This window comes from Triticum aestivum, chromosome 7B (genome assembly GCF_018294505.1).
Source record: "Triticum aestivum cultivar Chinese Spring chromosome 7B, IWGSC CS RefSeq v2.1, whole genome shotgun sequence".
In the NCBI taxonomy this organism is placed as follows: Eukaryota; Viridiplantae; Streptophyta; class Magnoliopsida; order Poales; family Poaceae; genus Triticum; species Triticum aestivum.
The window spans coordinates 318,664,371-318,691,737 of NC_057813.1; the positions used below are offsets into that span (position 1 = coordinate 318,664,371).

The 27,367-nt window shown below is 44.5% G+C and overlaps 1 long non-coding RNA gene across 2 annotated transcripts; it reads right to left on the reverse strand.

Annotated features, from left to right (window-relative positions):
* Window positions 1-22,636: 22,636 nt before the first annotated feature.
* On the reverse strand, window positions 22,637-25,713 carry LOC123160736 (uncharacterized). 2 transcript variants are annotated; one of them, XR_006480334.1, is made up of 4 exons: window positions 25,349-25,713; window positions 24,046-24,155; window positions 23,889-23,974; window positions 22,637-23,399 (listed from the first exon to the last, which is right to left on the reverse strand). It is a non-coding gene; the product is annotated as an uncharacterized lncRNA (long non-coding RNA). The 2 variants fall into 2 exon arrangements; XR_006480333.1 differs by lacking the exon at window positions 22,637-23,399 and having other exon boundaries at window positions 23,412-23,974.
* Window positions 25,714-27,367: the final 1,654 nt, after the last annotated feature.

Sequence of the window (27,367 nt, forward strand, 5' to 3'; positions counted from 1 at the left end):
CTGGCGCAGATGGCGCAACTGAGCTGAAGTGGGAGTTTGATGAGGCCCTTGGTCGTTACTATGTTTCGCTTCCAGATGATCAGTAGAGGAGCCCAGTCGGGACGATCGGGGATCTAGCATTTGGGGTTGTCTTCTTTTCATTTGAACTTGACCGTAGCCGGTCTATGAGTGTACTTTGAATGATGTATGAACTTAAATTATGTATTGTGTGAAGTGGCGATTGTAAGCCAACTCTCTTTATCCCATTCTTATTCATTACATGGGATTGTGTGAAGATGACCCTTCTTGCGACAAAAACCACCATGCAGTTATGCCTCTAAGTCGTGCTTCAACACGTGGGAGATATAGCCGCATAGTGGGTGTTACAATCTTCCAGCGAGGAAGAGTACCTGTTGGCGCCGGATCACCACACCGGTGAGATCGCGCTTGCCTGCCGGCAAGCCACCAATCAGCACCTTGCGAGTTGCAAGCCTGAGGAAGAGGTGTTGAGTCGGTGCACAGGGAAACGACCGCACACCAAGGCACTTGTGGCACGCCGCAAGCGGTCCTACGATCGTCGTGGCTTTTATTAGGAATAATTTAGTTTCGTAAGGCGATCTCATTAGTTTTGGGACACAAATGGTAAATCCCAAATGTTCGGGAATTATTAGCGTCCTTAATTAAGCATGTAAAAAGAAAAGTTTGGAAACCTTGTGTACCCGTACGCATTTTGTAAGTACGTGCATATAACACAAACCTAACTATATCGCACTACACGTCTCTCTCTATATATGCTTGCAGACTATGCTACTACTATTACTTATGTACGTGCAAATGCACGTTTTAACATTACGATGTGGTTTTTGTAAAAGTAGAAAACAACACTAGTTAAGCTTGTGAAATGATTCAATACAAAAGAAATGCAAAAATGCTTGTTTGATTTTTTACTTTTAGCTTCCTTCTCTATGGTTATTTCTCTATCGTACTCTATACGGAGTATCTCACAGGTTGGGAAGGCGTGCCAATTCGCAAACTGCTTCGTACACCCTGTATCTAATTTTGTGCCTAATAAGTTGTGCCGTGCAATTGGAATTCCAACTTCAGTACTCCTACTAGGAGTACCAGGGGCTAATTCTTTTAGGATTCTACATTAGTAAGCCCATAACTACTACCTCCGTCCTGGTTTATTGGTCCCCATTGTAATCTGTGTCAAATTTTGACCATAAATTTAACTAATGAAATGTTTATGCATGTCACAAAAATTCTATAACTTTTGTTGACATGCAAACATTTTATCAGTTAAATCTTTGGTTAAGATTTAGCACAAATTACAATGGTGACTAATAAACCAGGATGGAGGTAGTAGTTTAGAAGCCCAAATGAATGAATGAGGTGCCTTATGTTACTCTCCGCTGTGACTAGTCCTATGGGAAAAGCTAGGGAAGAGATGGCTTATTTTTTAAGCCTTTAAAAGAACTGGCCCTAGGAGTAGTAGCTAGGGATACTAGGAGTATTAGCTAGGGATCGAGTGTGCGAGATGAACTGGACAAAGTAACTTCAGAGAGATGAAATGCCAAAAAAGACAGAGGGATGTGATGGTTGCTTGTCCATTTTATTTTACCAGGCCACTTATTACTCGGAGTGGTGGGGTTTTGTGATATGACGGCTTTACTACCGCGCCACGAGCGGGGTGAGACTCTCATGCAACGCTGCTCTCTATACTAGTACTACCTCGTGGTTTATTAGTCCCCCATGTAATTTGGCTGAAGATTTAACTGACAAAATGTTAGTGCATGTCAATAAAAACTATATCATTGGATTCGTATTTGAACATAGTTCTCAATGATATAATTTTTGGTGACATGCATGAGCATTTATCGTACTATATATATGTTAGTTAAATTTATGGTCATACTATATATGGTAAGGTGCCCATGCGTTGCACGGAATAGTGAAATGCATTGATCATGGAGTTATTTATTTTGAAAAAGTACGTGGGGGTCATCTCATGTGTAACGAGTATCGATGGGTTTCTTCGGATATTATTTTTTATTTAGTGCTCACAAACATCCATGTGAATAGTAAATGTAGGCTAAATAGATAAAAAAAGTATCTTTTGCAAACAAAAGCGTTCAACTGTTCAACCTGCATCCAAAACTTGTGACGAAATACACTTATTGTGCTTTGCAAGAAATGATCTTTAAGAATTAGTTTTTGAGTATCAATTTTGTTTACTTTTTCTAGACCACCATGAAAGTACTCCCTCCGTCTAGGTGAATAAGTCATCTTAGGTTGTGCATCGTGACAAACAAGGAGGGGAAAACGACAGAAGTTAATGTTTATTTGCTAATTAATAGCATCGCATGCAATGAACTAACCACTGCATGTTGTGTTTAGTAGTCTTGATTCATTGAAGACATGCACGCCCCACATCTTTGTCAGGACCCCGATCCTAAGTCACAACGATCTAGCATGTAACACATCATATCACTTTGCGGCCTCACGCACGGTATTCCCACGGGTGCCACCTTACCTGGCCCGGGACCGTTTGCGCCTTTTGGCTCACGTATATGATAGTGCCGCTAGCATCCATATAACAAAGAACCCGGGCTGACATGGCTAGTCGTGAACCCAAAGTGGCACTAACTTACAGGGACAGGCATACATGACCCAACAACGAACGTGTCGGTCATCAGCGAGTGAATCCAGGCTGTAGCACTGGGCTAGCAGGACTCCGGTGAACCGGGCTATAGCGGGCTAACAGGACTCCGGAATTCATCGCGTGACATTTCCCCGAGGGGACAGACACAGGAACGAAGAAGGACACATGCCGGCCAGCCTAAGTGTTCCGGAGCAGTAGCAAGCTACCATGGCTCAGTGGAAACACTAGGAGACATTTCCCGGTAAGAGAGGCTACTAAGGATAAACAACTAGATAGTCAGATCCCACACATACCAAGCATTTCAATAACATACACACAATATGCTCGATATGTGCAAATACAACATGGCATCACAACATGACTCTACAAGTCAAGCATTTTATTCAATAGGCTCCGAGGAGCGAGATATTACAATCATGGGTCTCATGACCCAACAATCAGAGCATACAAGTCAAAGCACATGCGGAAGCTTAACATGTCTGGGTACAGACATCTACAAATGAAAAAGGCTGAGAAGCCTGACTATCTACCAGATCCTGCCGAGGGCACAAGATCGTAGCTGAGGTAACAAGCTAAACGTCGAACTCCACACGGAACTACTAGCGAGACTGCAGTCTCTCTTCAAAAACATAAACTAAGCAACATGAGTACAAATGTACCCAGCAAGACTTACATCAGATCTAACTACATATGCATCATTATCAACAAGGGGATGGTGGGGTTTAACTGCAGCAAGCCAGCTTTGACTCGGTGGCTATCCTGAACTACGACTGCATGTAACTCTTTTGAGGTGGCGCACACGAGTCCACATATTCACCATATCAATACACCACTATGGATCCGCTCCCGTCTCCCTACGAGAACGCCATCCATAGCACTCACGCTTATCTTGCATATTTTAGAGTATCCACTTTCACTTGTCTATGAACTGTACAGGCAACCCAGAAGTCCTTTTCCGCGGACACGGCTATTTGAATAGATCATATTAACCCTGCAGGGGTGTACTTCTTCACACACACTCTCGCCACTTACCGCCATGTACACCTCGTGTATCTCGGCAACCTTCAAGCGGAAGCCTGGCGAGGGAGTCGGCCACGACCTGACTAACCACACAAGTCTCTAGTCCAGGTTTATCGCCTATTCAGGTTCCATCCGCAAGGAGATCCGGCCGGGGTGTCGCTCACGGCCCCAAACGATGTGTGCAGGGTTTCCAAGCCCACCAACCGGGTGCCACTTGGTACACCGGGCCACTGTGCCTAGTCTGTCCCAAGCCCACCTGTACCGGGTGCCACTTGGTAGACTACTAACACTACCTACAAACACCAGAAACTAGTTGCAACTCCTGGACAGAGATCAGGTTGATTAATAAGTCGAGAGAGCTTGGAGCGCCCGGAGCCCAATGTGTGGTAGTAACTGTTCATGGATCACGAACACAGAACTCAGTTCCTGAGGACGGCTACAATGAGACAACCCACCATGTACTCCTACATGGCCTCTCACCGCTACCTTTACCAAATCGTGTTCACGCACTTAGCTCACACACAGTAGGACATGTTCACACACCTCCGATTCATTCCCGATGAATCAGACCTGACTCAACTCTAAGTAGTAGCAGGCATGACAAACAAGCATGAATGAGTAGGCACATCAGGGCTCAAACAACTCCTACTCATGCTAGTGGGTTTCATCTATTTACTGTGGCAATGACAGGTCATGCAGAGGAAAGGGGTTCAGCTACCACAGCATGTAACAGATGAATCGTTGTTGTCCTAATGCAGTAAAAGAGAGCAGAAGCGAGAGAGTGGGATTGTATCGGAATGAACAAGGGGGTTTTGCTTGCCTGGCACTTCTGAAGATAGTATAGCTCTTCATCGGTGTCATCGATCACATCGTCGGTACACGTCTACTGAGAGGGACAAGCACCGACAAACAAAGAAGAAACACAATCAATTCAATGCAACAATATGATGCATGAATGTGACATGGCAATATGCTGTGGTTTGAGGTAATGCAACTAAAACCAGATTAAATGAAGTTGGTTTGAATCCAAGATTCAAATTCAAACTCCACATGTGGTTATTTAAATGCCATTTAATTGAATTGTCCTAAACAGTAGTCATAAGTTGTTCTAACATGCATGGAAATAGTACAGATGGATAGATTGGATTTTTCTGATAATTTTTCATATATAAATTATTTCATTTGGAGTTACGGTTGAATTTATATGAATTTTAGAAGTTTGGGGTATTTTTTGAAATTTATAAATCATTTCCTGATTTATTTTAATTCCAGAAATACTTTACTGCATCAGCATGACCCCTGCGTGATGTCAGCAAGTAAACAGGGTTGACCAGAGTCAAACCTGACGTGTGGGGTTGGTCAACTGCCAAGTCATCACGGTCAACTCTGGCACGTGGGTCCCGCTGGGTTAATAAACTAATCTTAACCAGGAAAATTAGCCCGCTGAGTTAAACATGCGGGTCCCACTGTCGGTGACCCTAGGGGGGTTAGTTAGGTGCTAATGGCGGTGCCACGTCACCAGCCACCGGAGTTGGACGCCGGCGGCCAAACCCAACGGCGGAGGATCGCCGGAGTTGCTCGGAACGGCGCTAACGAGCACCGTTTCGCGCGTGGTTTGCGGCTACGGCGAGCTGGCGGTGCGGCGCATCTAAAGGAGGCAGTGGGAGGTGCCGGGGTGCAGTGTAGCGGCGGCAGCAACGGGCGGAGCGGCGGCCGGAGTTCGGCCGGGTGCGGGAACGCGGCTGCAGCGCTCGAGAGAGCGAGTTGGGGTGCGGGTTGAGTTCCTGGCGAGGTCTGGAGCATGTTCACGTGCCCAGGAGCGACGAACACGGCCTCTGGCCACGACGGCGAGGAGCTCAGGCGGCGGCACAAATCGGTCATCGGCAGAACGGTGCCAATGGCGAGAAAAGGAGCACGGGAGCAAGGGGAGAGGAGGCAGGGGCTCATGACGAGTCGGTTGGAGCAGACGGCGAGCTCGGGGGAGGTCGGACGACGACGTAGCGAAGCCGGCGATCTCGGGCGGCCGGAGATGGGGAAGACGGCATGGGCGGCGATGTAGGGCTCCCGGCGTTGTGTAGCTCCATGGAGAGGTCGGGGGCGTCGAGGAGGAGCCTTTGGTCACTCTCGTGGGGTGGAACGACGGTGGTGGCTACGACTGCGACAAGTGGCGGCGACGGCAGTTCTCGGTCGTGTGAGTGAGAGAGCCAGAGAAGAGGGAAGAAGGCACGGGATAGAGTGAGAGGGCCTGGGGGCGCGTGGCGATGCCACAGAACGCCAGAGGGAAGCGGCAAGCAGGAGGTGGCCGTCGGTGGCCTTGCGCGTGCTGGCGCGCCGCGGGCACACGCCCTCGTCCTTCTGGCGCAAGGAGGAGGACGACTGGCAGCGCCAGGTGGGCTGGGCCGGTTGGCCTGCGGTTAGGTTGCCAGGTAAGTGGCCCAGGTGCTGATCTCTCTCTCTCTGTCTCTCTCTGTTAATTTATTGTTTCTGTTTTTCTATTTATTCTATTTTGTTTTGATTTAGTAAAATACTAAACCATTTTATAAAATCCTGGAAATAATTAGGGGTGCTGTCTGAATTATTCCAGTGACCCATAACAATTTCCAACATTTTTGGAGCACCTAAAATATATATAGCATTTAAATAGCGCCAATTCAAATATGTTTGAATTAATTCAAAGCCCAAATATGTCTTGCAAAAATGTAAACCATCTTTGGTAGATGCTTCCACCTCAAACCAGAAATGTTGAACATTTTTAAAGGGCATTTTGAGTTCAATGGAAAAGATTTTATTTTGACCCTAGTTGAATTCATTTGGTGCTAGGGTTTGAGAATCCCCATTTCATAGTTAAATGAAATTTAGACATGATGACATGATGATCATGCAAGGAAAAGCAAAGGCTAAGCTAGGGCTGTGACAACTCACCCCCACTAAACAAGAATCTCGTCCCGAGATTCAAGACGTGAGGTAAGAAGACTTAGGGGACGCAAAGCTATCACGATCTTCATGATCCAACTGCCCTCATCGGTTATATTGAATCATTGCTCCAAATTGATCTTGACATCTTTGCTTTCGAGATCTTCATCTAACACGATGACGATAGAAAGAAACTCTATCGAAAAGGATTATTGAAGCTCTTCATACCAGGCTAATGGCAATTCACAAACGATCGTTTGAAGGAATTCGAAGAAATGGCATACTCAGCTTGGAAAGGAAACTACGGTTATAGGGCAATTCAGCAAATGGAAGGCACATTCCAATTGACACCAAGGATATAACCTAGTGGCTGAGCATGCTGTCAAGAACTTGAGCATTTCCATATTCATCAAGGTTTTACCAACATCCGTGCCAAGGATCCTGGCAACACATCATACTACCATGAAGAACGTTGATGGAGGATGCCGGTGCAAAGGAGGACATCACTTTCTCAGATTTTTCCTTAGCAATGCCAAAGAAGCAAATCTTGATGATCGACCGAGAGACATTTAGCACTCCACTTCTAATGTTCTCCTTGATGTACTAGGTACCATGGTAAATGCTTAAAACATCAACATGGCCATCAAGTAAAGGTCGGACTTCGGAAGCACAAAAATCCATAAGGAATAACTTGTGGAATAAGTCATACCAAATCCTCATGGAGAAAATGGTCTAATTGCTCATTCAAGATACTATAATAATAGATCTTCCGGCTAGGTGTGTCGGCCAGAACATCAACCTTTTCGGGACCTACATCATAGATCTTGGAAATGTTCCAACCATCATATCTGCCTGACATTCAGATCTGGTTGGTAACAGGACATTTCAGACAACATGTCTGGAAAAGAAAATTTGCAACACAAACCGAAGAGATGACATTGCGAGATTCTCAGGAAATGAACTACGATAGCATGTTCCAAAACATTAGCTGGTTCTGCTACAAACCTGTGAACACGCTGTCCAAGGCAAGCATGACCACGTAGTAGTCTTATAAATAAAACACTACCGAGTTCAAGTGGGAACCATCATCGAGGATAACGAAGTCCTAACATAAGTCATGATTAGCCCTTATGAAGGAACTTCTTGTCCTTGAACAAATCAGTTAGTGGCTTGGTGTGCTACGGAATACAGGTGGTGTGGAGGTAATTAATCTACCAAACCATAGTATACCTTGCACATGCATGACTGACTTGGGATGGTACCAAAGGAAACAAAACAATCTTTCTCGAACTCATGGCGGCAACTTGCACCAAATGCACATGAATTCAAGGAAGTCACTTCTTCCATCCAACATATGCTTCATGAACGGAACATGAAGATAATGCTTATAGAAGTTTCCAACACTAGCTTAATGTCCAACAAAATCATGGAGAAGATGAAAATGTTGTCAATGGGCTCAACAATGATTCATCCAGATTCCCATGGAGATGGAATTCCATACTTATGTGAACACGGTGATAGCATTGGCCAGACCCAAAAAGATATAATGGTGTATGCTCAAAGGATCAACCATGAGTAAGACAACATTACGAATATCGTTGGTTCTGATTTGATTTGACGATGGCCCACACTCAAATCAAGGTTTGGGCAAGGCGATAGGTTCAACAACTGATCACGAGGACCAATCAATGAAGAAATCATCTCTCTACAACAAACACACAAACACAAGATATCCCTTTGGAAATGAACTAAGTTGGGCAAGCTTTTATCTTCCAACTCTCCAAGTTGTTATTCATCTTAGCCAACTAGCTCAGGGGTATCCAACACAGATTCTTGGAGAAGGGGTGGTTTATAAGAAAACCAACTTGATCACGAGCTCAACATAGCGGTCAGGTGACGACCTGGTGATACTTCCGAGAAGATATTTGAAAAATCACAAACCACCGATATGTAACTAAGCTCGAGAACAATCTTGCTTTTCAGGGCAAGATGATATGATCAAAAGAGCGAGGGATTGGCACAATCCTAACTCATTGATCGAAGAGTGCACTGGAAATAAGGACTAGGTAGCACAATCTATCTTAGAATGATGATTCAAAACCAACACTCTAAGGATGAAATTATTGTACTTTAACTACCAAGCAACAGAGTTGCTAGGAGTATAAATTCCACACATCATAGTTCACTTGTCGGCATTCCGGTTTAACAACACGGGGACCGATGAATGAATAATGATGGCGAGAAGTATCACTGCACCAAGAATTCATAAGATGATGTGTAATTCCTATGAGTTTCTTGACATAAAGAGGGTAATACTTCAGGGTAAAACAGAACAAAAACTGGATTAGTATTTTGATCTGCGGAGTATGACTACTTTGACCCAATCCTAGATATGGATGAGGTACTGGAGTTCATTTCTCCTAGTCATTCTGGGATAGAATGGCTTGACAGACCACAAGAGTAATAGGCATCGATGAACGAATGCACGCATACTCTTGACTATCAATTGATAGACGGGGGACAAAATACAGCTAAAGAGAACAACTCAAGGAACATATAACTTTCTGAGTTGTGGATGCATAGGTTAGTACGTCGAATCAAGTTCAACAGGTTTCTTCCGGATAACCCATGCAGAAAAGTAGAACTCACAGAGTCGCAATATAGAATGGAGAACCCATCGAGAGCACTCCTGTTTTGATCTTTTGATCCAACAAGCATCTGCCGTAAGTGGTTCATAGTATTTGGAAGAAGGGAATACCACGGACCTCGAGGACTAATGCAAAGGTTACTAATTTCCTAAAGGAACTAGCAAACACTATCAACATGAGGTAAGTGGGGTGAATCTCGGGTTCATAACCCATGAGTGGAATACCTACTAACTAAATGGCATCACGGGATGCTTTCGAGAATAATGGCCAGAATCATCACATTGGGAACGCAAAACATGGCTAGACTACTAGATGATCCCCTGAGACACCTAGGGTCATAATAATAACTCCAACATAAATGTCGAGGCAATAGAGTACCTCAACTCACCGTCTAGTGTGGTTAACCTGGCCAGAGAGGACATCGGGAACGGGAAGAAGGAATTTGCAAATGCATCGGACTGTTTAGAGACCTGGGATGACTTGGATAGCCATTCAGAATGGTGGCATAGCCATTCAGAATGGTGGCATAGCCATTCAGAAGCACAATATCAAGGTTTCGGGATCAACAGTTATCATACGGAAGTAGTAGGAACTGAACAGAGGCTTAAATCCATTAATCCTATAAGTCTACGGATTAGTAACACGTGATCCTGATAGAAAGAAGAGAAAGCCTAGTTCCTTAACCCCGTAGGAAAGATAAGATGACTCGGATCAGAATGCATAAGGTATAAGGAGTAAAAAGAGCCTTACGTTCCATCCCGCAATTAATTCCCTTATATATCTAAAGAATTTCTAGACTCAACTTTGACCAGTTTGGCTTGGTAATCCTACAGGCAGTCAAGCTCTGATACCAAAGCTGTCAGGACCCCGATCCTAAGTCACACCGATCTAGCATGTAACACATCATATCACTTTGTGGCCTCACGCACGATATTCCCACGGGTGCCACCTTACCTGGCCCGGGACCGTTTGCGCCTTTTGGCTCACGTATATGATAGTGCTGCTAGCATCCATATGACAAAGAACCCGGGCTGACATGGCTAGTCGTGAACCCAAAGTGGCACTAACTTACAGGGACAGGCACACATGACCCAACAACGAACGTGTCGGTCATCAGCGAGTGAATCCAGGCTGTAGCACTGGGCTAGCAGGACTCCGGTGAACCGGGCTGTAGCGGGCTAACAGGACTCCGGAATTCATCGCGTGACATTTCCCCGAGGGGACAGACACAGGAACCAAGAAGGACACATGTCGGCCAGCCTAAGTGTTCCGGAGCAGTAGCAAGCTACCATGGCTCAGTGGAAACACTAGGAGACATTTCCCGGCAAGATAGGCTACTAAGGATAAACAACTAGACAGTCAGATCCCACACATACCAAGCATTTCAATAACATACACACAATATGCTTGATATGTGCAAATACAACATGGCATCACAACATGACTTTACAACTCAAGCATTTTATTCAATAGGCTCCGAGGAGCGAGATATTACAATCATGGGTCTCATGACCTAACAATCAAAGCATACAAGTCAAAGCACATGCGGAAGCTTAACATGTCTGGGTACAGGAATCTACAAATGAAAAAGGCTGAGAAGCCTGACTATCTACCAGATCCTGTCGAGGGCACAAGATCGTAGCTGAGGTAACAAGCTAAACGTCGAAGTCCACACGGAACTACTAGCGAGACTGAAGTCTCTCTGCAAAAACATAAACTAAGCAACATGAGTACAAATGTACCCAGCAAGACTTACATCAAATCTAACTACATATGCATCATTATCAACAAGGGGATGGTGGGGTTTAACTGCAGCAAGCCAGCTTTGACTCGGTGGCTATCCTGAACTATGACTGCATGTAACTCTTTTGAGGTGGCGCACACGAGTCCACATATTCACCATATATATACACCACTATGGATCTGCTCCCGTCTCCCTACGAGAACGCCATCCATAGCACTCACGCTTATCTTGCGTATTTTAGAGTATCCACTTTCACTTGTCTATGAACTATACAGGCAACCCAGAAGTCCTCTTCCACGGACACGGCTATTCGAATAGATCATATTAACCCTGCAGGGGTGTACTTCTTCACACACGCTCTCGCCACTTACCGCCATGTACACCTCGTGTATCTCGGCAACCTTCAAGCGGAAGCCTGGCGAGGGAGTCGGCCACGACCTGACTAACCACACAAGTCTCTAGTCCAGGTTTATCGCCTATTCGGGTTCCATCCGCAAGGAGATCCGGCCGGGGTGTCGCTCACGGCCCCAAACGATGTGTGCAGGGTTCCCAAGCCCACCAACCGGGTGCCACTTGGTACACCGGGCCACTATGCCTAGTCTGTCCCAAGCCCACCTGTACCGGGTGCCACTTGGTAGACTACTAACACTACCTACAAACACCAGAAACTAGTTGCAACTCCTGGACAGAGATCAGGTTGATTAATAAGTCGAGAGAGCTTGGAGCGCCCGGAGCCCAATGTGTGGTAGTAACTGTTCATGGATCACAAACACAGAACTCAGTTCCTGAGGACGGCTACAATGAGACAACCCACCATGTACTCCTACATGGCCTCTCACCGCTACCTTTACCAAATCATGTTCACGCACTTAGCTCACACACAGTAGGACATGTTCACACACCTCCGATTCATTCCCGATGAATCAGACCTGACTCAACTCTAAGCAGTAGCAGGCATGACAAACAAGCATGAATGAGTAGGCACATCAGGGCTCAAACAACTCCTACTCATGCTAGTGGGTTTCATCTATTTACTGTGGCAATGACAGGTCATGTAGAGGAAAGGGGTTAAGCTACCGCAGCATGTAACAGATGAATCGTTGTTGTCCTAATGCAGTAAAAGAGAGCAGAAGCGAGAGAGTGGGATTTTATCGAAATGAACAAGGGGGTTTTGCTTGCCTGGCACTTCTGAAGATAGTATAGCTCTTCATCGGTGTCATCGATCACATCGTCGGTACACGTCTACTGAGAGGGGACAAGCACCGACAAACAAAGAAGAAACACAATCAATGCAATGCAACAATATGATGCATGAATGTGACATGGCAATATGCTGTGGTTTGAGGTAATGCAACTAAAACCAGATTAAATGAAGTTGGTTTGAATCCAAGATTCAAATTCAAACTCCACATGTGGTTATTTAAATGCCATTTAATTGAATTGTCCTAAACAGTAGTCATAAGTTGTTCTAACATGCATGGAAATGGTACAGATGGATAGATTGGATTTTTCTGATAATTTTTCATATATAAATTATTTCATTTGGAGTTACGGTTGAATTTTATGAATTTTAGAAGTTTGGGGTATTTTTTGAAATTTATAAATCATTTCCTGATTTATTTTAATTCCAGAAATACTTTACTGCGTCAGCATGTCCCCTGCGTGACGTCAGCAAGTAAACAGGGTTGACCAGAGTCAAACCTGACGTGTGGGGTTCGTCAACTGCCAAGTCAGCATGGTTAACTCTGGCACGTGGGTCCCACTGGGTTAATAAACTAATCCTAACCAGGGAAATTAGCCCGCCGAGTTAAACATGTGGGTCCCACTGTCAGTGACCCTAGGGGGGTTAGTTAGGTGCTAATGACGGTGCCACGTCACCAGCCACCGGAGTTGGACGTCGGCGACCAAACCCAACGGCGGAGGATCGCCGGAGTTTTTTGGTACGGAGCTAACGAGCACCGTTTCGCGCGTGGTTTGCGGCTACGGCGAGCTGGCGGTACGGCGCATCTAAAGAAGGCAACGGGAGGTGCTGAGGTGCAGTGTAGCGGCAGCGGCGATGGGCGGAGCGGCGGCCTGAGTTCGGCCGGGTGCGGGAACACGGCTGCAGCGCTCGAGAGAGCGAGTTGGGGTGCGGGTTGAGTTCCTGGCGAGGTCTGGAGCATGTTCACGTGCCCAGGAGCGACGAACACGGCCTCTGGCCATGGCGGCGAGGAGCTCAGGCGGCGGCGCAAATCGGTCACGGGCGGAACGGTGGCCATGGCGAGAAAAGGAGCACAGGAGCAAGGGGAGAGGAGGCAGGGGCTCACGGCGAGTCGGTTGGTGCAGACGGCGAGCTCGGGGGAGGTTGGATGGCGACGTAGTGAAGCCGGCGATCTCGGGCGGCCGGAGATGGGGCAGACGGCGTGGGCGGCGATGCAGGGCTCCCGGCGTTGTGTAGCTCCATGAAGGGTCGGGGGCGTCGGGACGGAGCCTTTGGTCACTCTGGTGGGGTGGAACGACGGTGGTGGCTACGACTGCGACGAGCGGCGGCGACGGCGGTTCTCGGTCGCGTGAGTGAGAGAGCCAGAGAAGAGGGAAGAAAGCACGGGAGAGAGTGAGAGGGCCTGGGGGGCGCGTGGCGATGCCAGAGAAGGCCAGAGCGAAGCGGCAAGCAGGAGGTGGCCGTCGGTGGCCGTGCGCGTGCTGGCGCGCCGCGGGCACACGCCCTCGTCCTTCTGGCGCAAGGAGGAGGATGATTGGCAGCGCCAGGTGGGCTAGGCCGGTTGGCCTGCGGTTAGGTTGCCAGGTAAGTGGCCCAGGTGCTGATCTCTCTCTCTCTGTGTGTTAATTTATTGTTTCTGTTTTTCTATTTATTCTGTTTTGTTTTGATTTAGTAAAATACTAAACCATTTTATAAAATCCTGGAAATAATTAGGGGTGTTGTCTGAATTATTCCAGTGACCCATAACAATTTCCAACATTTTTGGAGCACCTAAAATATATATAGCATTTAAATAGCTCCAGTTCAAATATGTTTGAATTAATTCAAAGCCCAAATATGTCCTGCAAAAATGTAAACCATCTTTGGTAGATGCTTCCACCTCAAACCAGAAATGTTGAACATTTTTAAAGGGCATTCTGAGTTCAATGGAAAAGATTTTATTTTGACCCAAGTTGAATTCATTTGGTGCTAGGATTTGAGAATCCCCATTTCATAGTTAAATGAAATTTAGACATGATGACATGATGATCATGCAAGGACAAGCAAAGGCTAAGCTAGGGCTGTGACAATCTTATTGGTTGATACATCAAGAAACAAGAAACAAGGTGGGAGTAAATGCACCGCGCCTAAGTGTTTTGGGATTATTTAGTTTTCGTAAGGTGACTTCAAGTGAGTACAATAAGGTATAGTCGGCAGGTTGTAAGATGTAAAGTAATATTTCTAATGCTTAGTTGGAGGAGAGAGGATAGGGGAGAGAATGTAAGCGGGCTCTCATGCAAGAGCCACCTGCAGCACGCACTAATAGAAAAAAGGTTGTTAGTAGCGCACCTGTTTTTGCTATTAATGGCACACTATAGTTGCGCAACTCACGCCACTAGTAACAGATTGTAATGGTGCACCACTAGTATCCCAGATAATAGTGGCGCACCACATAGTATGCCATTACTATGTCTAACAGTGTGCCATTACTATGCCTCCTAGGGGGGCCATATTTACCTTCACCTATGCCCCAAGTGCGCCATTACTATGCCCCATAATGCGCCACTGGTATTTAGCCTTGGTGCGCCACTAATTCTCAATATGGTTCGCCACTACTATGAATATTAGGAATTATTTTATATTTTGCTTTTTTGGTATTTGCATAGGTTACAAAATACGTTATAGCATAGAATGTAAACATCACACAATAGAATTTCCATCATATTAGTCTCCAAATTCGAAATAGCGAACAAAGTTCAAACATTAGCCAAGTTAAGGTCTCGAGACATTAGCAAAGTTCATCATATTAGCCGAGTTTGTCGTCACATTACAAAGTTGATATCGATCATCTAAACTACCATCACATAGAAGAGAGCTGTGGTCACGATGAGCATCATCGCGATGAAAGTGATCTTCATCCGGTTCCTCCAACGCTCCCTCCTCTCTCCCGCTAGATAGCGTGCATATCTAGCTTCCGCCTCCACCCTAGTGGTGTACCCTTTGTAACTGTTACCGCTGAAACGGTGAACCTGTCTCCGACACTCCTCCCAATCATCGTAGACTCCGGTGTAACATCCCACAATTCTAAATTTTGGAATGTTATATTAAATAGATAGATTGATTGTTTGTTTGATGGTTGCGTGATTGATTGACTGAAGGTGAGTGAATTTGAAACTTTTGAAAGTTAAATGAGAGGGAATAAAAGAACTTTCCCAAACTTTGACCTTTGCTTTCTAATCTCCCGGATTTTCAAATTCATTTCAACACAAAACCCTGGAGAGAAGATGACATGACTTCTTCAATTTAAATAAATGAAAAGGGTTTCGAAAAGGTTTGAAGTTTATTTGGAAATATTTCAAATTCAGAAACTTTAATCAACTCATTGATTTTCATGAGAGAAGATAAAATGACTTCTTCAAACCATTTGAAATATGAGTTGGGAGTTTCAAAGAAATCAAATTTAAAGTCCCTTCGAAATTATTTTCAATCTGGAGTTATTTGAGTTTTATTCAAATTATTTTTCTCCAAAAAAATATATATGGAAAACAGGGTAACATGATTCCCTACAATAGAAAATTGGAGAGAAATAAATTTAAATCATTCTGGTATTTTTAAAATGATTTTTATTGGATTTTATTGGACCGGTAGCACTCTTTGATTTATCTGAATTTTTGTGGACTTTATTTGATGCTAGAAAAATGTTCATGTTGTCAAAAATCTTTTTCTGAAAACTTTCATTATATAATATGCCTATATAATATTTTATTTTAGTTTTTTTATTCAGTATTTCCTTTTCTGTTACTATAAAAAACAAACTACACATGCGCCGGCAATTAACCGTCGCCCCCGAGCGTAGCATAGTTGCAGCAGGCCGGCCCGTTTTTCTTTTGTTTTCTTTCTTTTCAGTAATGTTTAGTCTTTTTTTTGAAACAAATTTCAAAAAGAAGACTTCGAAATAAAAAAAAAAAATGCAGCCCGTGTACGCACGCGGCGGCCAAAGGCTTTAGGCCCGTGCGAGCTTTTCTCCTTTGTTTCGTTTATTTTTCATTTACGTTTGGTCCCACATTGCCTAGCCTTTGACCCCTAAACCTCCTTTCACCTGTAAATATAGATTCATAGGGCCCAAAAAAAATCATCTGATTTGGGTTAAATCAAAATTTTGGTTTGACTATATTCACTAAAAATATATATTTCTCCTCTCCGGCGGAAATTCTGGAAGTCGTCTCCTCTCTCTGAAGTCGTCTTTTCTCTACCTTATAAAGGTATTTTTCTTTGTTTTTCTATATATACTCATGTAGCTTATTATTTCTAAACTAGTACGGTAGAATAATTAGATTTATAAATTAGTCCCTGTATTTACATTTTTGGACTATAATTCTTTTAGCCATAGCCCGTTTTCTTCCGTAAAACGGCTTGGCCCCGATTTTTCAAATAGCCATAACTTTTTACTCGTTCATCCAAATTAGATGAAACCAGCGCCTACATTTTCGTCTTGATTCCACCTATCAAGCGAACCTATCCCAACAACTTTTTGAAATTTTCAAATTTCGAAATTTGTTCAGATTCATACTCAAATTTCTTTTGATCATATCTTTTTATCCATACCTCCATTTTCGATGAAACCAACGCCAAAATCTTCGTAATGATCCCCTCTGTCCACACCAACTTGAACATGTTTTTGACTCTTGTTTCGTCTGTTTCTTGAGTTCCATAATTCTGTTTTAGTTGACTCTTTTTGCAAATCGAAGCTCTTGTCCTAAAATTTCTGATAAGGCCAAATTCATTTGATTTTGTTACTATTAGAAATTGTTTTATGTTGCTAGAGTAAGTTGTTTGTTTTCAAAGTTTTTCGAGATCTTCTCTTCGATTCTTTTGGATGAGTGCTTATGTATGCAATTGCTTGCTCGCGATAGATTGACCGAAGTGTGACGAGTAGAACTATCAGGAGTTATGAGTGCGAATCATCTTCATTCAATAGTACAAGGCAAGTTCACACTTTGATCATATCCCTTTGATACCCCGTTTTTATGCATTAGTTTCACCCTCAAACATTGCATGGTTAGGATCTGATTAACATATGGGTATTGGGAAGTAGTTGATGAGGTAGGAACCTATTTTCCTGCATTCAAACCTTGGGAGTTACTTCTACGCTGCTTATATTGCTATTGCTATGCTAGTAGACGTGCATTGGATTGAGTGTATCCATGACAGATGTGAGATTGTTAATTAATGGTTCAACTTAAGGTGGCTACTTAAATACACATCTGGGTGGATTGGTTGGGGCACCCTGGAGAACCCAGTGCTTGCCCAAGGGAATCCTCGAGGACCTGTGTGATTACCCTATGGAATGCCACCCAGGCTCAATGGGATCATAAGATTATTCATGCTAGAAACTTCCGTGTGCAGCCACAAGCTATTATGGGCTCTAGAATAGTCGAGTATGTTGCATAACCTCTTCCAGTGGTAGGCTAGCAAATGTAGGGGATGTAGGTTGGTACTGTCTACCCGGGGTTAGAGTTAATGCTTCTGAAAGACCGTGTCTCAGTCATCCGTTTCTCAAACACTATGTAGTGCGAGAAATCCAACGGAGGAGATCGAGTCTTGTGGGGAAAAGTGCGCAAACCTCTGCAGAGTGTATAAACTAATCATGGTTAGCCGTGTCCCCGGTTATGGACATCTTGAGTATCTGGTTCTTTGATTATCATGTTGATCTCATCATGTTACTTAAATAATTTGTTGGGTTGATAAATACTCCCTCCGTTCCTAAACATTTGTCTTTCTATAGATTTCAACAAGTGACTACATACGGAGCAAAATGAGTGAATCTACACTCTAAAATATGTCTATATACATCCATATGTGGTAGTCCATTTGAAATCTCTAGAAAGACAAATATTTAGGAACATATGGAGTATTAATTTGGGATTGAGTTGGAGGAACCTTCTCAATATTTTCAACAAACTTTGTAGTTAAATAAAATATATTCCTTTGTAGTAGGGAAAAATTGGCATTATGCAAAAACAATAACCATAGAGCTTTTCTACCAGCCATATATGCATGTAGTGATAGCTATTATTCATCATTATCCTATGGTGTGAATTTGCCAGTACATTCAATGTACTGACCCTTTGTGGCTGCAACGTCTCATGTTGCAGGAATCTTACGACAAGTAAGTGATACGTTAGGGTTACGATTTCTACACTCAACTTTGCCGTTGGTGTTGATGGGAATCCACAACCTTGTTGTTACTTCCGCTATTTGGATTGAGTGTAATAGTATTTACGTTACTTTATACATGTGATTTACCTCTGTTATAAATCCTCGAGTACTGTGTGTGTCAGCATACCGATCCAGGGATGACACTTAAGCACAGAGACTTGACCGTCTGAGGTCGGGTCTCTACATCCGGGAACCTTAACCTTGTACACGACATACGACATCATCTCTATGCACTAGACAAACAAAACGTTAGTAGCAATTCACAGATAATATATAAGCAATATATAAGTATGCAACAAAAGGATCGGAAGAGAAAAGCAACACATTAATAGCACGATTCATGGTCCTACTAATAAATAACATCGATTACATATAAGTTGAACGACTGTCCAAACTAAAGAGACATACAAGTTCATTAAAATTTAATTACAACATGAGCTAATCGATATTTCAGAACTACATAGCATCAATACTTTCGACTCGACTCAGGGACCATAGCATGGATGAAGCCGCCGTCTATCGTGATGGTCATGAATGTGCGGTCGTTGTCAGCCTGCATTTGTAGCATTGTATCTATTTCATTGTTGGACGGTTGATATTTGAGGTAGAACTGCCCCGAGTTATGAAGGACATCTTGAAAGATGATTTCCGCAAACTCTGACTGGATGCGAAAGAATTCTTGTCTGATGTCCGTGTCCTGGATTGACGACAAGCATGCAGCCCAGTCTTTGAGATTATTTGGTAGCATAAGGTGATTATGATCCCGTACGACGCCCACATGTGATGGAGGGCATAGTAGGCATCCTTCTGACTGCCAGGCGGCTCCTTAACGCAGGGGAACGTCGTCACGTGGGTGAACACGTGCTTGTCGTACCTACAAATTGGCCTCTTGAAGGTGCCTCCAGATTTGGCGTAGCCGGGGAGAGCATCATCAATAACTTTCTTGATATTTGTGTAGTCTTTCTTCGACTGACAGTCCGAGTCGAAATACGTGGCCATTGAATATTTCAGGCTTAAGAGGATGAGTGTGCAATGTGTGTCACTGCACAAAACACAGAATGTTAGAAAAAAAAGAACGATCAAAATCTAAGAAATCATATATTACAGGGCAGTGAGGGGATGACTTACTCAGAAAAGTAAGGCACGAGGAAGTTATCCTTACCTGGGTTCGCCAGAATGATGCCTTAGAGGTATGAACTCGCGACTTGCCGGTCCCCAACGCTGCCCAAGATCTTGGCACACATGTAGAAGGGGTCGACTATCACGATGTCCGGGGTCTTGTCTCTAATGATCCGCATCTCCATACTGAGCTAAAATAGCCGAATGAAGGTGTAGTGCAGCGGATGGAGGTTAAACAGAGCATATATGTCATCAAACCGAGGACGATCATACGCCCGTTGGTGCTATCGACAAAGCCCTTGCCCTCTAGCACCTTGGCCACGAAAACCAGGTATGCCACATCATTCTCGGAGAGACGCCGCTTCTCCATAGAAAAAACGCAGTCATGCAGACTACGCATAGCATCGGTTGCAGCATTGAGCAGATTAGTCGGTAGCATCGGCCTATCCGCCACATGCACCGTCCTCGAGATATCCTTAGATATTGGTGGCTCGTCCTGAGCACGGATCGTACTCGGTGCCAGCTTGCTCGCACCCTTGTTATTTTTTGTTTTCCTTCCCTTCTGCTTCTTTTGCTGTAATGGGATCGAGTTCTGCTCAGAGACCGCCTTCTTGAGTGTGTTGGGGCTGATAATATTTTGCACCTCGGCTATTTGAGTCTCGATGAAGGCGGCAGCTAGAGGCGTCTCCTGAGAACTGAACGCCAGACAATGCCTGTTGCAATTGGGTTTCTCCGCGGTACCAGCTAGATCGCGATCGTCTTTTGCAAGGTTTGGTTCTTGAGAAGGAGGCCCCAAGAATTTGTCACCGTACCCATGTTCGTTGAAGTACTTATCAACGTCGGAAAATGTACCGTTGTCGTCATCCGGATCCTGTGCCATATGCATGTCTGGATCAGCTGACGGCGGTAGCGTTGCGGCGGTCTTGCCATGGCTTGGCGCCGGCACGACTGACAGTGTTGTCTGTGGGGTGTTGTCCCCCGCCCCCAAACGAATCTGGCTCTTCGGCCAAAGCAGGGGCTAGCTTAAGCAGGCGCTAAGGGTCATCACATCATCTTCGTCAGCCCCAGGGGGTCAAAACGGACGTAACAAGTCATCGCAGCCACGCAGCACCCGAACCAGTTGAACCCTGTACATGTTGGGTGGCATCGGATTACCGTGGAACATGCGGTTGCCCGGTTGAACGATTCTGTCCTTGGCAACATTGATCAACTCGCTGTCTACGAAGTGCAGGAGAGTGCATGGAACGTCGACGGCGCCCTGCGAAAACATGTAGGGCGTCAGGGATGCCCAGTCAAAGGCAAGGAGATGAAGTCATCGGCCGAGGCTTAATTACCGTGATGGCGTCGAGCTCGGCTAATGTCGAGGCACCGCCAACGGCAGGCGTGCAAGTGACGGAGGGGCCGCTTGCTGCCGAGGTGCCGGCCGGCGTATTCTTCCCACACCCGGGTGCATTAAGCTCCAATGCCGACGCTGGCGCTCGGGACACCAATGCCGCCTCCACCGGAGACACCAATGGCGCTGGTGCGTTGTGCGAGTTGCTGCCCGTGAAGCTGGGAATCGGGGGCGGCCCCTGTTGTCCGCCCGCAATCCACGCCTGCATCCCCTCAAGCAAGGTAGGCATAATGGCGGTGATCGTCGCTCCCAGTTGGTCTCGCACTTGCTCTTGGACTATCTCCGGAATCCGCGCCACTTGTACCTTGAGTTCTTTAACCTCGCGCTCCTGGCTTTCCGAGCTGGTCTTTATCTCCTTTCGCCCAGCCTTATAGTATTCCGAACATTTCATGGACAAGCCTTTGCCGGCCACAGAACCAGCTGACGAAGGCTTACTGAACTTATCCTTGTTTTTGACTACGTTCAACGCACTATTTAAAGTGGTGTCCCAAGGGGCAGATGGGGAGCTCTGAGACCCCGCGCTACTGCTTTCAGTTTCCTGCGGAAGGAACATGAACCATTTAGAAATTTGGCTTCATTAATTAGAATGCAACCATATGGAGCTAATTACGCGGGGGTGTATTCCTTACCAGAACAAGCTCAAGCGCCTTGGTCTTCGGATCCGTGGTAAGCTCTTTTGTTACGGGCCCTGACATAGTTCCTGGTCTGCTTGTATCGGGCCCTGACATAGTTCCTGGTCTGCTTGTCACGGTATTTATCGAAGAAGGGCGGTAGGCCTTGCTCGGCACGCTCCGCGTCCTCCTTGTCCTGTATAGGTTCCGCCACTCTGTAACCGCCGGGACCGAGTGTGTGTTGTCCTAAGTTCAAGTCCCGCATATCTTTCCCCCACTGACTTGATTTTGCGGATGCATTGCTCTCGCACTTGATCTTGAACTCCAGGTAGTCACCTTCGCTGATCGAAGGATTTATCTCTTTGATCTTCTTATAACTATCACCACTTAGAATCCTTCTCTTCACCGCGACTCTCCAAGTAGCCAGGGCCATGCTCATCTTCATGAGGGTGGCACTATTCACTTTATTTCCTGAGAGGCGTGTGTTTACGAAGTCACCGGGGAACTTGTATAGTTCGTGCAGCTTTGTGAAGAGGAGGTTGCGCAAATTCCCTCGGTCACGATGCCTTAGGTTCTCGGTGTTGATCGAGACGATGCTCCGGAGAATGCACCCGAGTTGTCCCGCGTACCCACTGACTAATTCTCTGGGCACCATTGGATGCCCACTAGAGGACACTTCAATAAATTCCTCCTTGACAGTGCCGAGCACGTTCGGGTGCCGGTCCTTCCGTTGCCTCTTCAGTTGGCTGCCATCTATGCATTTGCTGCCATCATCAGTGGTGGCATCCCCGGCGGCACCATCAATGGTGTCATCCCTGACGCCACTAGGGGTTGTGTAGTCGGGATTGGTGTCTTCCGCAGCGTCCTCATAGCGGTGAGGCTCTTCCTCCATCTCCTGGGACAGCTGCCAGAATGGCTTGCCCGAACCGCCGGCCTCATTGTTGTCGGCCATGTTCGCTCTAAATAGTAAAAAGGCTACTAGAGTTATTGGATGAGATCAGGGTAGTATGTACTATAGTTATTACAAATCAGCATGTTAGCACTGACTATTTTTTTCTGCAACAGGTGAGTTAATTAACCTTTTTGAAAATTCACAACAACAACAAAATCCTATAGAAAGTAATTTCACTGCTATTTCCTGTCATGTCATCATTAACCAAGGAAGAATTTACACTAATAGTACACACTCCATATAGGTATAGATTATACCATTAGTAATAACTATGCATTGCTCATGTTGTAAAAAGGCACAAAAAGAGAGCAACTGACATTAGTAATAACTATGAGTTGATATCACACTTCTATATGTATAACACAAGAGGCATTGTGTTGATTTGGATTTTTATTTACTTCTTTTTTTTGCAGGTGGATTTTTATTTACTTCATTGTTCACAGTTTTATCCTATATTAGTAATCAACTCTCTGGTTTCAACTTAAGGGAAAACTATAAAAGCCACTTAGAAATATTTGCTTTGTAGAAATAACATTGTCTATAAATGTTGATTATTTTTTGTTTCGGTTGAGAATCGGGCACCTTCTAGGTCAAGAAAATTTGGCATGACCTTTGCTAATTTTCTTGACCTAGGAGTGCCCCATTCTTAACCGAAACGGAAATTAATCAACATTTCAGGAGAAAGGGGTATCATAACATTATATATCATCTCCAGCCAAAGCAAAGCTTCACTCAAGAACAACTGAAGCGCATATGTGAACGTTACTTGATGAAACAGAGCATATGTAGCTTGCAGTCCAGCAAAAGCAGAGGAGGAGATGCTCTGTTTCAGCAACCAATGCCTTTCTTTTTTCTTTTTATCTTCATTGATGAATGTTGTCAAACACACGCGCACAGTCGTCTTATTACTGCCAACACCAATTCAACACCAATTCAGCAACACCAAGAAGTGTAAGCACCTGCAAATTGAGCCGTAAATCTATTGACACCGAATACCAATATCTCCTCTCAATAGAGGAGGCCACAACTAGAGTAGCCTTTGTTTCGGATGAAGTTTTTCAGCTACACGGACGAAACAGAGCATGCAGCAATAATAGAGGAGATGCTCTATTTTTGGCAACCAATGCCTTTCTTTATTCTCTCTTTTTTACTTCACTAATGAATGCTGGCAACACACTATGATAGTGAACCGACATGCAAATTCGCTTATTGATATGGATTATAACTATCTACTCAGCTGTCCTGGGTGATATTGGCAGTTAGGTGCAAACACTACGGTAGCAGCAACATCACAATTGCAGAAGATCACAAGTTCAGAAGATCTTCTATAATTGGCAAACACTACAGTAGCAGCAGCATCACAATATTGGGATCTTGCCGCTGCCCAAAAAAGGTGCAGTAGGCAGGATTACACACATAAAACAGAGCACACTCTGTAATTTTCTGACCTGATAGTTGCTTCTCCTTGGTCTTCTGGATCTTCAAAACTTTCTTCACAATCTTTTTCTCTTCGACAAGGAAAGCATGGATGATCCTGTAACAAACACGTTAGATAATAGACGATAGAGAACGATAACCCAAGCAGTTACAACAAGATGCACTAACCTCTCCCTAACAGCCTGACCAGATAGAACACCATGATAAGGACGGTTCACTATTCTCCTGTTCCTGGATAATCTTGATTTTTTGTACTCAGTAGGCCTTAGATGAGGTATCTACAACAAGTAAAACAAATATTGTTACAGCTTACAATGTCAAACCACTGATATTATACAACATGAAGCAAACTAACCATCCGTTAAATAGATTGAACAAATATTTTCTAAGGATCCTATTTCCATGCGAATTACATAAACATAAAGGAGACTAAATAAGCATACAATGGAGATTTCATCCACAAAAATATTAGTTTTATTTAAACTCCCAACCAGCAAGTCCACTTGTTCTTTTACTCGTTTTATTTAAACTCACTTAGTCCACTAGTAAATCATAGACAACAACAAACCATAATATTCAAAGGCCCATTAACATGAAAATCAACCAACTAGCATTAGTCACAGATTCTACGGTTTTTAGGCATTAATCCGAACTTCCATGACACTGAGACACTGCATTTTGCTTCCTCTCCATGTGCCTGAAACGGCGCCCATGTTTTGGTTCCTCATTCAACTCTCAGTTGTGCCAAAGGCAGAAACATAATTTTGTTTTCGTTCACCAATCCAAAAAATAGTGGATATGCTGTAACAACATGTTGAGGGCTCGTTCTCAAAAAGAAAAGAAATAACACAAGGTTGAGAAGAAACTATCACTGTTGTAGATAAGTTACCTCCAGGAATCCTAGTTAAAGAGAGCATGTTCGGAAGGAAGCAACTTGCAGACTACTTACTTGCTGCGTGCAGCATTGGTTACTAATTTTCTTTACTGCTTTCGCACAGAGTTGGGGGAATTCACTTATGCAGGTTCTTTCAATGATGCTGCTTCACTAGTTATTGAGACGATCCCTATTCAGTAGGAAATTGTAGATAGGTTACATTTCAGGTACAAACCACTGAAGTCGTAATTAGGACGCTGGCTAGAAGATGTTCATAGATTCTACGATTACACAGCGGTGGCAAGCAAGGCAGGCGCAACACTGTCACTGATCAGTGCTACCATTGATCACAAACAACTGTTTTTTTCCTGACCAGTACTATCACTGAGATGTTTAGTTGGAGTGGGGTGCCATCATCATCTAGCTAAGGATAAAACAGGCTTTGGCAATAATAGTAATATAAATTTTTGCTAAATGTTGCATATAAAAAATTTCAGTACATGTCATCAGTCTCATACATAGTACTACAAATTAACATACATATATAGTACCAGTGAGATAAATAGGGAGAAGAGAGGCAGTGGCCGCGGAGTTCACCAGCGAATGGAAGGGAGGGCCGGGCGGGCGGGCGCCTCCTGCTGCCGGGCGGAGGGAAGAGAGGGTCGGGCAAGCGGGCGGCCGGTCGAGTACTGTTGTTGGGCGTGTCTTGCTGCACGACACTGAAGGAGGTCGGCCCGTGCGGGGAGGAGTCGAGCAGGGGCGGCGCGGCAGGAAGGATTCAAGGAGGAGGGGCGGTCGGGTCGGTGTGGGCGGTGGAGCGGCGGGGGCCTCGGCCGGCTGGGCGCGCCGCAGAGGAACGGCGGCGGTGAGGAACCCTAGTCGTCACGCTCGAGGAGGGAGGAAGGGGAGGGAGGCAGATCTCTGGCAAGGGGAGAGGAAGGGAGGCGGATAGGGGGGAGACGACTGACTGGCTTGGTCTTTGATATTTCAGTGGGGGGAGGGTTAGCAATGGCGCACCTTTTAGAGATACGCCATAGAAATTGGTATAGGAATGGCGCACCTTCTCCTGGTGCGCCGTTACTAACTTTTTTTTTGATTTTTAGTTGCATGTAGTTATTACTAATATTCAAATACTTGCATTGCAAAACATTTGTGAATTGGTAAAATATTTATGAATATGAAAAAATATCATCAAATTTGAAAAAATATTCATGAATTCAAAAAGTGCCCATGAAATTTAAAAATATTCAGGAGTTCAAAAAATATTAACAAATTCAATACTTTTTGTGAGTTAGAAAAATGTTCGCATTTTCAAAAAATGTTTGCAAATTTAGGCAGGAAAAGGAACACTAAAAATAAAATACCAGAATAAACATAAATAAAAATTGGTATATCAATGGTGCACCTTCTAGTGGTGCGCCATAAACACCGTGATAGCAATGGTGCACCTTCTCCTGGTGCGCCATTACTAACTTTTTTTTATTTTACCAGAATAAAAATAAATAAAAACAATTAAAATACCAGAAGAAAACACAAAGAAGCCCAAGGTGCCTGTAAATGATGATTTGCAACGAAGCAAGAGGGAGAAGAACAAAAATCCCAAATCCAAGAAGAAGGTGGTCGATACTTCAACTTGGTGATGGAGAAGTTACAAAAGGAAGGTAAGTACAGACAACATTAATCCCCACTGTTTTGAACAAAAGAGGTTACTGGATAGAGGACTAGAACAGAAGAAATGCCATTTCCATACTTCAACTTAGTTGCATGTAATAATTGAGCTTGCCACTGGCACACACACACACGCGGCCGACACGTCGTGATTCGATGATCTTAGCTATCTTTTCACAATCTTTTTGCCCTTCTTTTTTGCAAATGGAGTTCTTCTCTTGAATGGACGTCCTTTAGGTAGGGTGGTCCTGCTTCTTCTTGTGGTGTATGGTACTTCATCGTCGTCGTCATCTTCCATCTTCGAGTCATCGTACTTGTCAAAGTCTTGCTCATTGGCGAGTCCATCCATTCCGATGATGTTCCTTTTGCCTCTCCTCATGACAACAAGACTGGGCTTTGACGGGTCGGTAATGAAGAAGCATTGGTCTACTTGGAAGCCAGTACCCATGGCTCATTTTTTGCGGTGACGTTTGCACCCGCGGTCTTGGATTTGGCTTCGGGTATAACCATGGTGGTGAAATACTGGTCTTCTTTTAGGACGTTGTTGGCCCATCTGACACGGAACATCGGGACCTTCTCTCCAGCATATCTCAGCTCCCAGATCTCCTCGATCCTTCCGTAGTATCTGTCCTTGTCGTTACCGGTGTATGATTCCATCGTTACCCCAAAGTTCTGATAATCGCTCTTCATGTCCTTTTCCTCTGTGTAGAATGTGTAGCCGTTGATATCGTATGCCTCATAGGTCATCAGGTTGTGCTCGGCCCTATGACAAGGCGAATATGAGTTTTTCTTCCGCGGAAGAATCCTCATGTAAAGGGTACGACAGAAGCTTGTCCTTGAACCAACGCATGAAACATGTTTTGTGCTCTTTGATTATATCTTCGTCCGTCCTCTGTTGGCCTCGGTCATTGTATCGATTCTCAATAAAGGTTTGTGCTCTACCACCCA